The sequence below is a fragment of the Schistocerca cancellata genome, chromosome 2, assembly GCF_023864275.1.
Source record: "Schistocerca cancellata isolate TAMUIC-IGC-003103 chromosome 2, iqSchCanc2.1, whole genome shotgun sequence".
In the NCBI taxonomy this organism is placed as follows: Eukaryota; Metazoa; Arthropoda; class Insecta; order Orthoptera; family Acrididae; genus Schistocerca; species Schistocerca cancellata.
In genome coordinates, this window is record NC_064627.1 from 564,244,375 (window position 1) to 564,257,700 (window position 13,326).

The following is a 13,326-nucleotide window of genomic DNA, read 5'->3' on the forward strand; positions in this document are numbered from 1 at the left end:
TGTATACCGCAGAGACAGGCTGGACAGTGAAGGAGGAGCGTGTTTATAGCGATAAGAAGTGCAATAGTATCGAAGGAAATTGACGGAGATCCGAAATGTGAAATGATTTGGGTGAAGGTCGCGGTTAAAGCAGGCTCAGACATGGTAATTGGATGTCTCTATAGGCCCCCTGGCTCAACAGCTGTTGTGGCTGAGCACCTGAAGGATAATTTGGAAAATATTTCGAGTAGATTTCCCCACCATGTTATAGTTTTGGGTGGAGATTTTAATTTGCCGGATATAGACTGGGAGACTCAGACGTTCATAACGGGTGGCAGGGACAAAGAATCCAGTGAAATTTTTTTAAGTGCTTTATCTGAAAACTACCTTGAGCAGTTAAACAGAGAACCGACCCGTGGCGATAACATATTAGACCTTCTGGTGACAAACAGACCCGAACTATTTGAAAAAGTTAATGCAGAACAGGGAATCAGCGATCATAAAGCGGTTACGGCATCGATGGTTTCAGCCTAAATAGGAATATTAAAAAGGGTAGGAAGATTTTTCTGTTTAGAAAAAGTGACAAAAAGCAGATTTCAGAGTCCCTGACGGCTCAACACAAAAGTTTTGTCTCAAGTACAGATAGTGTTGAGCATCAGTGGACAAAGTTCAAAACCGTCGTACATAATGCGTTAGATGAGTATGTGCCAAGCAAGATCGTAAGAGATGGAAAAGAGCCACCGTGGTACAACAACCGAGTTAGAAAACTGCTGCGGAAGCAAAGGGAACTTCACAGCAATCATAAACATAGCCAAAGCCTTGCATACAAACAAAAATTACGCGAAGCGAAATGTAGTGTGAGGAGGGCTATGCGAGAGGCGTTCAATGAATTCGAAAGTAAAGTTCTATGTACTGACTTGGCAGAAAATCCTAAGAAATTTTGGTCTTATGTCAAAGCGGTAGGTGGATCAAAACAAAATGTCCAGACACTCTGTGACCGAGATGGTACTGAAACAGAGGATGACGGACTAAAGGCCGAAATACTAAATGTCTTTTTCCAAAGTTGTTTCACAGAGGAAGATTGCACTGTAGTTCCTTCTCTAGATTGTCGCACAGATGACAAAATGGTAGATATCGAAATAGACGACAGAGGGATAGAGAAACAATTAAAATCGCTCAAAAGAGGAAAGGCCTCTGGACCTGATGGGATACCAGTTCAATTTTACGAGTACGCGAAGGAACTTGCCCCCCTTCTTGCAGCGGTGTACCGTAGGTCTCTAGAAGAGCGTAGCGTTACAAAGGATTGGAAAAGGGCACAGGTCATCCCTGTTTTCAAGAAGGGACGTCGAACAAATGTGCAGAACTATAGACCTATATCTCTAACGTCGATCAGTTGTAGAATTTTGGAACACGTATTGTGTTCGAGTATAATGACTTTTCTGGAGACTAGAAATCTACTCTGTAGGAATCAGCATGGGTTTCGAAAAAGACGGTCATGTGAAACCCAGCTCGCGCTATTCGTCCACGAGACTCAGAGGGCCATAGACACGGGTTCACAGGTAGATGCCGTGTTTCTTGACTTCCGCAAGGCGTTCGATACAGTTCCCCACAGTCGTTTAATGAACAAAGTAAGAGCATATGGACTATCAGACCAACTGTGTGATTGGATTGAGGAGTTCCTAGATAACAGGACGCATCATGTCATTCTCAATGGAGAGAAGTCCTCCGAAGTAAGAGTGATTTCAGGTGTGCCGCAGGGGAGTGTCATAGGACCGTTGCTATTCACAATATACATAAATGACCTGGTGGATGACATCGGAAGTTCACTGAGGCTTTTTGCAGATGATGCTGTGGTGTATCGAGAGGTTGTAACAATGGAAAATTGTACTGAAATGCAGGAGGATCTGCAGCGAATTGACGCATGGTGCAGGGAATGGCAATTGAATCTCAATGTAGACAAGTGTAATGTGCTGCGAATACACAGAAAGATAGATCCTTTATCATTTAGCTACAAAATAGCAGTTCAGCAACTGGAAGCAGTTAATACCATAAATTATCTGGGAGTACGCATTAGGAGTGATTTAAAATGGAATGATCATATAATGTTGAGCATCGGTAAAGCAGATGCCAGACTGAGATTCATTGGAAGAATCCTAAGGATATGCAATCCGAAAACAAAGGAAGTAGGTTACAGTACGCTTGTTCGCCCACTGCTTGAATACTGCTCAGCAGTGTGGGATCAGTACCAGATAGGGTTGATAGAAGATACAGAGAAGATCCAACGGAGAGCAGCGCGCTTCGTTACAGGATCATTCAGTAATCGCGAAAGCGTTACGGAGATGATAGATAAACTCCAGTGGAAGACTCTGCAGGAGAGACGCTCAGTAGCTCGGTACGGGCTTTTGTTGAGGTTTCGAGAACATACCTTCACCGAAGAGTCAAGCAGTATATTGCTCCCTCCTACATATATCTCGCGAAGAGACCATGAGGATAAAATCAGAGAGATTAGAGCCCACACAGAGGCATACCGACAATCCTTCTTTCCACGAACAATACGAGACTGGAATAGAAGGGAGAACCGATAGAGGTACTGAAGGTACCCTCCGCCACACACCGTCAGGTGGCTTGCGGAGTATGGATGTAGATGTAGATGTAGAAGCCTTGTTGCACCTGAGTGGTTATGTCAACTCACAGACTCACAGGTTCTGAGCAGCGGAGAATCCGCTTAACTTGCACAAAACATCACTGCATGATCAGAAAGTTGGGGTTTGGAGAGCAGCGTCTGCACGCCCCGTTATTGGTCCCATCTTCTTTCATCAGACACTGACTTTGGAGCGTTACATTCACAACATTTTGAAACCATTTGTGGTAGCATTATCGGAGGAGGAAAAGACCTAAAGTTACTTCCAACAGGATGGAGCAACTGCCCATACAGCCGGCCGAACTTGGAGCACATTTACACAACCTTCACGCCTGAAAGGGTCATTATTAGAGGTCAGTCTGGTCGCGGCCCTAGCTGGCCACCAGGTCACCTCATCTGTCAGTGAGCGACTACTTTGTGTGGGGAGTCCTCAAGTCTAAGATGAATCGTAACAACCCTCATAGTCTTCATGAACTGCAAGAAAACATTTCCGATGAGACTACAGCAATACCAGCAGTCCAGCTTCGATCCTTAAGCAGATAACCATGCTCAGCCACGCGGAGTGGCCGAGCGGTTTGAGGCGCCATGTCAAGGATTGCGGCGCGCCTCCTGGAGCTTCGAGTCCTCCCTCGGGCATGGGTGTGTGTTCTTAGCGTAAGTTAGTTTAAGTAGTGTGTAAGTCTAGGGACCGATGACCTCGGCAGTTTGGTCCCTTAGGGATTCACACCGATTTGAGCATTTTGACACCAAGCTCAAGCTCTTACGGGAACTGGTGAAATATTGTGAGTAGTGAGGATAATGCGCAAGAGGCATTACATCAGTAATGTGTGGATAAGTTAAGAATTTGGGTCTGATGGGAGGCACACCAGGATAGTCGGTGTAGTTGCGATGTCCACTGTGTCCAGATGGCTTAGTGATCAGAGCATCTAGCCAGTAAGCAGGAGACCTGCGTTCTAAACCTGATCCAGGACAAATTTTCAACTTTCCCATTGACTTAAATCAATGCCCACTTGCATTTTATATTATTAATTCGTTTTTGTCTTGGTTTATAGTGGCTGTGGGATCAAAACTGTGTGTTCACCACATACACAGGGTGAGTCACTACCTACTGTCACCTAGAATAACTCCGAAAGTATGATAGGAGCTGAAACGTTTGTGGGACAGAAGTTGCATGGGACAACGGGGGCCATAGTATGGCGTTGGTTTTTTGTTGCTAGGTGGGGTCGCGTCAGAAATATGGAGATCAACTTTGTTTTTTTAATGGAACGCTATAGTTCGGTACTTATTTTCTGGTAGCAGCTATCGAGGCGAATTCAATGATGTGTAACAGTAAAATCTTTGAAGGTCAACGAAGGTAAAAAAGGTGACATGAACGTCCATTCACAGAAGGTGCTCGAACTGATGACCATTGGTATCAATGCAGTGCTGCAATCTTCTTGTCATTAATTGAGTGGTATTCCTTATCAAATCAGCACTTATCGAAGCTCATGATCTGACAATTCTCTCTCGTATGTCGTGCAAATAATAAACATTCGTCGAATACAGTGAATCCATCTAACGTGCCATTGACATGTAAACACCATTCGAGACTTTCGCAATGCAACGCTAATAGGAACGGTAAGACGAGCATCGTCGAATCAAGCGAATGTGACTGATGTATTCCTTCGAAGAACAAGTCGATATGCTTTTCATTTAAGGAGAATGCCAACGAAATTCAGTGAGAGCTAGAGACTTATACACTGAAATATATCCTCAAAGTACTCACCCTACACGTCGTACATTTAAATATGTGTATGTTAAATTGAGAACAACTAGATCTTTAACGCAACGGAAACATATCCGGCAAAGGAAGTTACCAACAAGGAAACGGAAATTGGTACTCTTGCCGCTGTGGTACGAGGTCCTTGCGTTAGTTCGCGTCAAATCGCAGGGGAATCTGGCATGAACCAGAGCAGTGTTGTTCTTGTTCTGCATCGCCATAAATATCATCCTTACCATATTATTCTCCACCTATAATTAACTGGTACGGATTCTATGCGTCGCACTGAATTTTGCCGATGGGCTCAACTCCAGATTCAGAGGGATGACACATTTATTAATTAGATTTTATTTACCGTTGAGGCTACATTCACGAACCCTAGAAATGTTAATTTGCATAACATCCATTATTGGGCAACTGAAAATCCGTGTTGGCTGCGGCAAGTTGCACACCAAAAACCGTGGTCGGTGAATGTATGGTGTAGGATTCTGGAGGACACAATTATAGGCCCCTATTTCATCGAAGGAAGTCCTAATGGTAGAAAGTACCCCACATTCCTGCAAGAAACATTGTGGCTGTTATTGGAAGAAATATCTTTAGTAACAAGGAACAGAATGTGGTATCAACACGATGGGTGTCCGGCACAGTTTTTGCTGATGTCTAGAAATGAGTTTCAGGGACAATTCGTTGAATTGGACGCAAAGGAGATGGGTCGTGGCCGGCTCGTTCGCTAGACTTGATGCCTCTGGATTTTTTCTTGTGGGGATTCGTAAAAGATATTGTTTATAAAGACGCTCCAACTACACCTGAAGATATGCGAGAGAGAATCGTCATAGGATGTGGTTCGATAAGTTCCGATGTGATAAGAAATACCACTCTGTCCATGATAAGAAGATTGCAGCACTGCATTGATACCAATGGTCATCAGTTCGAACACCTTCTGTAAATGGGCGTTCATGCCACCTTTGTGACCTTCGTTGACCTAAGATATTACTGTTACACGTCACTGGATTCGTTTCGATAGCCCCTACCAGAAAATAAGTACCAAGCTATAGCATCCCATTTAAAGAAAGCAAAGTTGACCTTCATATCTCTGACGGCAAACCACTTATCAACAAAAAAACCAACGTCATATTATGGCCCCCGTTGTCCCATGCAACTTTTGTCCCACAAACTTTTCAGCTCCTATCATACTTTCGGAGTTATTCTTGGTGACAATAGTTACTGACTCCGCCTGTACAATGTGAGGATGATCAATCGATTATATCAGTGCAGACGCACACCATGCTCGAACTCTTACAGGAATTAGTGAAAAAGTGCAAGAAATGAGGATAATGAGCTAGGGGAACTACATCAGTAGCGTGTGGATAAGTTGAGGATTTAGTACCGAAAAGACTTGGGCTAGGGTAGTCCGTGCATTTGCACTGACCACTGTGTCTGGATGGCGCAGTGGTCAGCGCATCTGCCTAATAAACAGGAGACCCAGGTTCGAATCCTGGCCAGCACAAATTTTGAACCTACCCCTTTGATTTCAATCACTGCCCACGTGCAGCTAATATCATTAACTCCTTTGTAGCATGAGTCATAGTGGCTACATAATCAAAATTGTGTGTGTTTTTTCAGACATGTCTAAAAGGACACGCACTGTATACATAATTAAGTCAGGGAAGACCAACTGATCATTTCAGTGTGGATACAAACCACAGGCGAACTCCTACGAGAATCAACAGAATGCTGCGAGTAATGATGACAATGGGCAAGGGGCGCTACGTAAGTGATGTGTGGATAGTTCGAGAATTTGGACGGGACAGGAGGCATGTTGGGGTAGTCTGTACAGTTAGTGTGACCACTCTGCCTGGATGATGCAGCGGTCAGCGCCACTGCCTGGAGATCCGGGTTGAAATCCCAGTCTGGCACAAATTTTCAACTTTCCCCATTGATTTAAAACAATGCCCATTTTCAACTAATGTTATTAAATTCCTCTGTGTCCTGATTCTTAGTGGTTGCAGGATCAAAACTGTGTCTGTTTTTTTGCATGTGATCAAAAGAAGAGACTCCTCATATATTCTTATTGTCTTTGCAGGAAAAAGGTACACATCACATTTTGAACAAGAAACAAATGCAAAGCCACCACATTCAGGATACTTCGTCTTCTTTTGGCATTCTACTTACAGCACTAGTCAGTAGAGTCACTTCGTGTAGCTTGAGGTTGGACAACAACCCTGGTACACATTTTCTTTTTATTGTCTTTAGTTGCTACTGAATATTATTGCTCGATCTAGGTCTTTTTGTTCAGTTTTTTGTACGACAAAAAGACATAGCCCACATCAATTCTGAACTGTTTCTGATTCAAGGATTGCTCAGAAGATTTCTTCTTCAATAGAATTTCCTTATAAAAGTTCCAGGAATGTGTGACTGAACAGATAGTGAAACAACCTGACAACGTTTTAATTCATCAGAATATTCTAAGTACCCTTTAAATTTCTTTATTTACTCGGTGAGGGAAACATTCTTTCTTTTCTGCGTACACTGGTTGGGTTCTGTTACTTGCTTTGAGGTTTCGAGGTTCACCATTCTTGTATGACTGCTTGTGAGTATAGTCAATAGTTTTGTTGCTACGGAGATCGATTAGCGGCATAAGATAACAAGAAACATGTTCATACTCAACCCTTTGTGAGGTAATTGAAGAAAAATGCGATAATTCAGCAGCTTCTGTTTTATCTTCTGCTGAGAAATCATTTTCACAATTGGTTTATCCATGTAAATTATTCGAGACTAAGTCACTGACCGAGCGAGGTGGCGCAGTGCTTAGCACACTGGACTCGCATTCGGCCATCCTGATTTAGGTCTTCCGTGAGGTGTCCGGACAGTTGCCACGCCGGACATTTGCCACCATTTTACCTGCTCCGAAGGGTTGGGCCCCTTGTCTCCCCCTCCTCCTCACCCGCCCGCCCAGTTTGCTTTCGAAGTTCCTAACGTGACCATCAGTATGGAAGTTATTACAACGAACAAGGACAGGCCTCCTGCTCATTACAAAGGTTACACGTATCTTAAACAGAGGGAATCTAAAGAAGGTGTTGTTACATGGATGTGCTTATGCCGAAAAGCGGATCATTGCAACGGAATGCTGCTTTCCAGGAACGGAGAAGTATTGAACGTATTAGAACATCTCTGTGGACCAGCTGACGATGCGGCTCTGAAAGTGAGAAAGCAAGTGGAAAGGGCGAAAAGAAGGTCTCGAGAAGAGACTACATAGTTATCGGTGATATACGCGGATGAAATGGGAAATCTACATAATAAAGTTTATGACTTAGTTACAGTGATGCCTAATTCAGAATCTATGAAGAGAACCATACGTCGTCGATGGAGTCAAGCGCGGGGGAACCAATAGGAGCCTAAGAACTCTAATGAAATTGATCTTCATGAAGAGCTATTAAAAATGGGAGATGGCAGTAGCTTTCTTCTGGAAAACGATAGATAAGAGGAGACAATAATGATTTTCAGTGGAAGAAAAGGAAAAGAAAGTTTAAAAACATGTTCCCATTTTTTTATGGATGGAACATTTAAGAGCTGATGCAAGCAGTTTGCACAAATCTACACCATACACATAGAATTAGGAGGCCCGATTAAGGAAACAAACATTCTTCCTACTGTATTTGCAGCGCTTCCTAATAAGAAGAAAGACGCATATGTTCGTCTGTTTCATCTGATAAAACAGGCAGTGCCTGAATGGTGTCCTAATCAAGTAAAGGTCGACTTTGAGGCAGCTGCTATATCTGCCATTGGTCAAGTTTTTCCCACATTTGAAATAAATGGATGCTATTTCCATATGAAGAAGAGTTTATGGAGAAGAATTCGAGTTCTCGGTCTAACTGAGTAGTACCACCAGAACGAGGATTTAAGACTTCACGCCAGCATGTGTACAGCGCTGGCATTTGTAAAACTGGAGGACGTAAGCAATGGATGGATTGAGATTCATGCAGAAGCTCCTGATAACGGAAGGTTCTCTCAATTTTTTGACTATTTTGTGGATAACTGGCTAGAGAATGCAGATATCGCAATAGAAATGTGGGACTGTTACGGAAAAAGGCACCGAACGACGAATGCTGTTAAAGGGTGGCACAACAAAATAAATAGTATTATTGGAAACCCTCACCCTAGAATCAACTATTTGGTGGAGTGCTTGAAAAAGGAAGCAGAGCTCACAAACTGCATGTACATGAAATTTGAAATGAATCTTGAAGGTAAGAAGAGGAAGAAGAAGTACTTGAAGCTGGACGACAGGATAGAGGGAATCGTAAAGAATTATGAAGAGACTGGCAACATTAGGCCTTGCTTGAAAGCCATTGCCCATATTCAGAAACTGGACTAAAATACGTTAAAATAATGTATTAAAAAACTATGAAAACCACTGAGTCCCTCCAGATTACTGAGATAAAATTATTAAAACATTAAGGCAGCATTATCGGAGCTAAATTAAGTTGTAATTGTAAAGCACACGCCAGAATGGTAAATGGTCATTTATCATTTTGACGGTCCAAAACCTGTGCAAAGTGTGGTGCGAATCAGCCTTTAATGTAAAAATTAAAAAGTGTTTCAAGCCTCACAAAAGTATCCCTGTTGCTGTAAAGATAACTTTTTTCTACCTTCCAATATGATGGCCATACTATTAAATAATTGTGAGTTTTAAAAATATTTTCTGAAGCTTCAGAGTCGCAACTATCACCTAAAATATCATTGGTTTGTTAAACTGATAGTATACGCTTTTGTAAAAGAAAACGGGAACTGAACCTTTGAACTGCACCTAAAATTGACATCCCAAAACTGATCTGATCCTGAGGTTGACAATTTTGGCACCTTAAATATTTTTTCTTTTAGTTTAGCGGCAAACATTTATAGTAGATGTAAATCTACTTAAGTACATTTAGATACAATCCTTGAAGAATTAAAATTTCTTACTAAATTGTTGATTATCTTTAAACAGCCCAGTAAAAGCAAGGAGCTTACTACTGAAAATTAATTGTTACTAAAGAACATCAGAAACAAATGTATTAGACCTACTTTTCTTATACATTAGAGACTTTCTAAAAAGATATTTGATCTTTTCCTCTGTCACTGACAGTGTAATTTCAGTTGCCTTGCAACACCAGGGATATCTACTTCTAAATTATGTTTGCAGCTGTTCTCATTTCGAATTCTGGAATATTTACTTCGTCTTCTTTGGTGAAAGAATTTCGGAAAATGCATGTAGTAACTCCACTTTATTGGCACTGTCAACAGTAACACTACCGTCGCTGTCGCGCGGTAAAGGTACTTACTGAGCCTTTCCGCTGGTTTACTTAACTTGGGACCAGAATCTCTTTGGATTTTCCGCCACATTTCTAGAAGGAGTTTCGTTGTGGAAACTATTAAATGCATCTCGCAATGTAATCCGCACAAAATTTCGAGCCTCAGTAAAACTTCACCAATCTTGGAAATTTTGCGTTCGTCTAAATTATGCGTGCCTTTTGCCCTGCTCCTGCAGCAGCTTTCTGTCCTGTTTTGTGTACCATGGGGGATCAGTTCCGTCTCTTATTAATTTATTTGGTATGAATATCTCGAGTGCTGTTGATACTACTTCTTTGAACTTAGCCACATATGGTCATCATTTACATAGTTTGGAACGATTGGAGACTATCTCTTAGAAAGACGTCAACCGAATTTTTAGCTGCTTTTATAAATAGATAGATTTCGCGTTTAGTTTCGGTGAATTTCTTTGTTACGGAAGTGAGCCTCGCTACGACTGCGTGTTCACTAATCCCCGCATCCGTCGTGATGCTCAGGATTATTTGTGGCTAAGAGGTCAAGTGTGTTTTCGTAACCAGCTACAATCTGAATGGTCTCGTCAACTAATAGTTAAAAATAATTTTTAAAAAAAGCATTTAGAACAATTGCGGAAGTTCTTTTCTATTTACAATAGGGTATGAAAATATATTTTTGTCAACATACGGAAGGTAGATTGAAGCCACTGCCAAGGGTACCTATTTGTGATGAGACTCAAGTTTTCTTTGAACTGTTCAGCAACTGTTTCATCTGAGACAGGGGGTCGGTAAAAGGAGCCAGTTATTAATTTATTCCGGTTGTAGAATATAACCTCTGCCCATACTAAGTCACAGGAACTATCTGCTACAATGTCGATTGTGAGCTTGAACACACATTACATTATTTTTCCTTAAGTTGTCCTTCTTGTTTCTGTTGAAGTGCAGATAATTACAACTACAGCTTTTCCCTCCAGAACCTAGGATGCTTTCTCTGTGACGCTGTAAATACCAGAGCTAAACAATGTAAAAGAACAACGTACGTTACAAACGTTGCATTCTGTATTACTTCCTTTCCTTATTTCTAACATTTTAAAATTGTACGTCGACTTTAGATGACATGTCAATCATAGATATTCTTACCTCTATTTAGAGAACGTGTTTTCAGTTATGTTTTGAACATTGTCCCGCTACACTTTATTAACTAATGATTTTAGAGAGTAAATTAATATGGAATACGTCGTTCTTCTTTTCAAACATTCACATACCCATTTATTCTTTCCTTATTGTCTTTTGGGTATGCAGTTGCAGTAATTACAGTAGGCACAAATGCAGTGATCAAAAAGAAATGATTAGCGTACATTCGCATTCTCGTTACATCGTTCCTTTCTTGTTGTTGCCATGGCGATGGACTGTTTCTATCGCAATCAGTAAGCGTGAAAGGAAGCTACCGTACAAACAGAGGGATCTATATTTATACTTGGCAGAACTAATTACATACTGACATAATCGTCGGTATTTCGGAAAAGAAGCTCTGTATTTCGCCAAATGTCGAAGAAGGAGGTCCCTTACGTGCTGGTTGTATCGAGTAAGATGTGGAGACGGCGGTTTCAAAGCGGACAGAAGAAGTACGAGGAAGGGCGTCCCTTACCTGAGGGATCGCTACTCAAGCTACTTGGCGAAGGGGCAAGTGTGGCAAATGTCCGGCGTGGCAAATGTCCGGTGTGGCAAATGCCCGGCATTCCTTTTGTGATTTCCCTAAATCGCTCTACGCAAATGCCGGGATGGTTCCTTTGAAAGGGCGGGGCCGACTTCCTTCCCCGTCCTTCCCTAATCCGATGAGACCGATGTCCTCGCTGTCTGGTCTCTTCTCCCAAACAACCCAACCCCAACTAAGTCAGTGAGCTCATCAGTACTCCCTGAAGATAAATCTAATAGCTGTCTTACATCTCTTGCAGCAGCACCGTTCTTCAAAAAATTGTCGTGATTCAATAATCGACCCATAATCTGAAACTCGTCGCTAAATAATAATAAGGAATTTCCAGATAGCAGTACCTCACTATCCAATAACATCTACAGAGAAATCGTGAAAAGGCGAAATAAGCTCACCAGTGGTGTGTTGCACATGTTCAACATGCACAAAATACGATGTAAAATCCAAAGTTGAATTATTGACTGCCTTTCTCGTTGAATATGGATTTGCACACTTGCTTTAGTTTGTGTGCTTTTTGCCGGCCGGAGTGGCCGTGCGGTTCTAGGCGCTACAGTCTGGAACCGAGCGACCGCTACGGTTGCAGGTTCGAATCCTGCCTCGGGCATGGATGTGTGTGATGTCCTTAGGTTAGTTAGGTTTAATTAGTTCTAAGTTCTAGGCGACTGATGACCTCAGAAGTTAAGTCGCATAGTGCTCAGAGCCATTTGAACCATTTTTGTGTGGTTTTTATTTCCTTCTTCCTAAACTGGCTCTTAATAAAGGGAACACAACCTAAAACTAAGTAAAATTGACAGTTGACAGCTTCCTCTGCACTCATCCAAACAGGTTACCAGTAGTCTGCAGTGCAGCCAACAACTACCCACCTAGTATCTGAGATACTCGAAGAACTTAGCTGCATCTGTGAAACGGAATAATTCACTAAATTCCCACTAGAGGCGCACAAAACAATTTTACTAATCATGTTGTAGAGATGCAACATTATGCACTTATAGGCTGTAACACTCCCTTGGGATACTACCAAAGTTACCTTTACATCCGGATAGCCGCAAGAGGTTAAAGAATGGGCCCACACGTTGCAGTTCTGCTTTCGCTGTGCCATGCGGAAGGGAAAAACTGCTGAGTCCTCCGCGACTCGTTCCAGATGATAGTAAAAAAAAAGGGGAGAGAGAGGGTGGGAGAGAGAGAGAGAGAGAGAGAGAGAGTGGTTCCAACTTGTCTCCCATGCTGTGCTATATATAGGCCTGGCAAATAGCCCGCAGTGTGCCTCCGCAGAGGTACCAAATATACATCAGGGCAGCTAGGAGCGGGGTGGGGCGTGTGGATGGGGGTGCAGCGGGCGCTGATAGGGTGCGCGCTGCGGGCTGCCGCGGTATCGACCAACCGCGCGCCAGAACGGCCGGCAATTGCCCGCGAAGGTCAGGGGTCAGGCAGGGCACGGCCCGCTCTCGAGCCGGCGCGGCGCGACAACGTGGCCGAGCACGTCTAAAAACACTCGGCCGACCGCGCTGGAGGGCCCTCCCCGCTCGAGAGGGCCGCGTTACACAGTTACTGCCGGCGCGCCGCTGGACCCGCTTCATCCGCCGCGGCGCCGCACGCTTCCCTCCACCTCCGTCGGAAGCCTTCTTCTTATTCTTCGTTTCGCTTTCTCCGTTAATTAGCACCAGTTTCCTGTCTTCTGCTCTCAAGTACTTTTTCATTCTCAATCTTTCGAAACGATTTCTCTCTTCTGTAGATGTTTTTGTCCTAAACCTATTCAGGAACCCCATTGCTGCCTCAGCCATTTAAAAGTTCTCCTGTTGTAAATCTCTCCTTCCTTTATTCCCATTTAGTCTAAACCCCTCTGTACCTCTTGGATTCAAGGTGCTTTGATTCTGTTGTCCACAAAAAAAACTTCAGAGTCTGATGTTGCGAGGTGCTGGGGCTAGCAGTGTATCTA

The 13,326-nt window shown here is 42.8% G+C and overlaps 1 protein-coding gene and 1 non-coding gene across 2 annotated transcripts in view; both read left to right on the plus strand.

Annotated features, from left to right (window-relative positions):
- The window catches only part of LOC126156453 (uncharacterized), a 283,948-nt gene that overhangs the window by 225,309 nt on the left and 45,313 nt on the right, over positions 1 to 13,326 (plus strand). The gene's annotated exons all lie outside the window — the stretch shown is intronic.
- Positions 5,813 to 5,886, plus strand: Trnai-aau (transfer RNA isoleucine (anticodon AAU)). The gene has a single exon. It is a non-coding gene; the product is annotated as a tRNA-Ile (tRNA).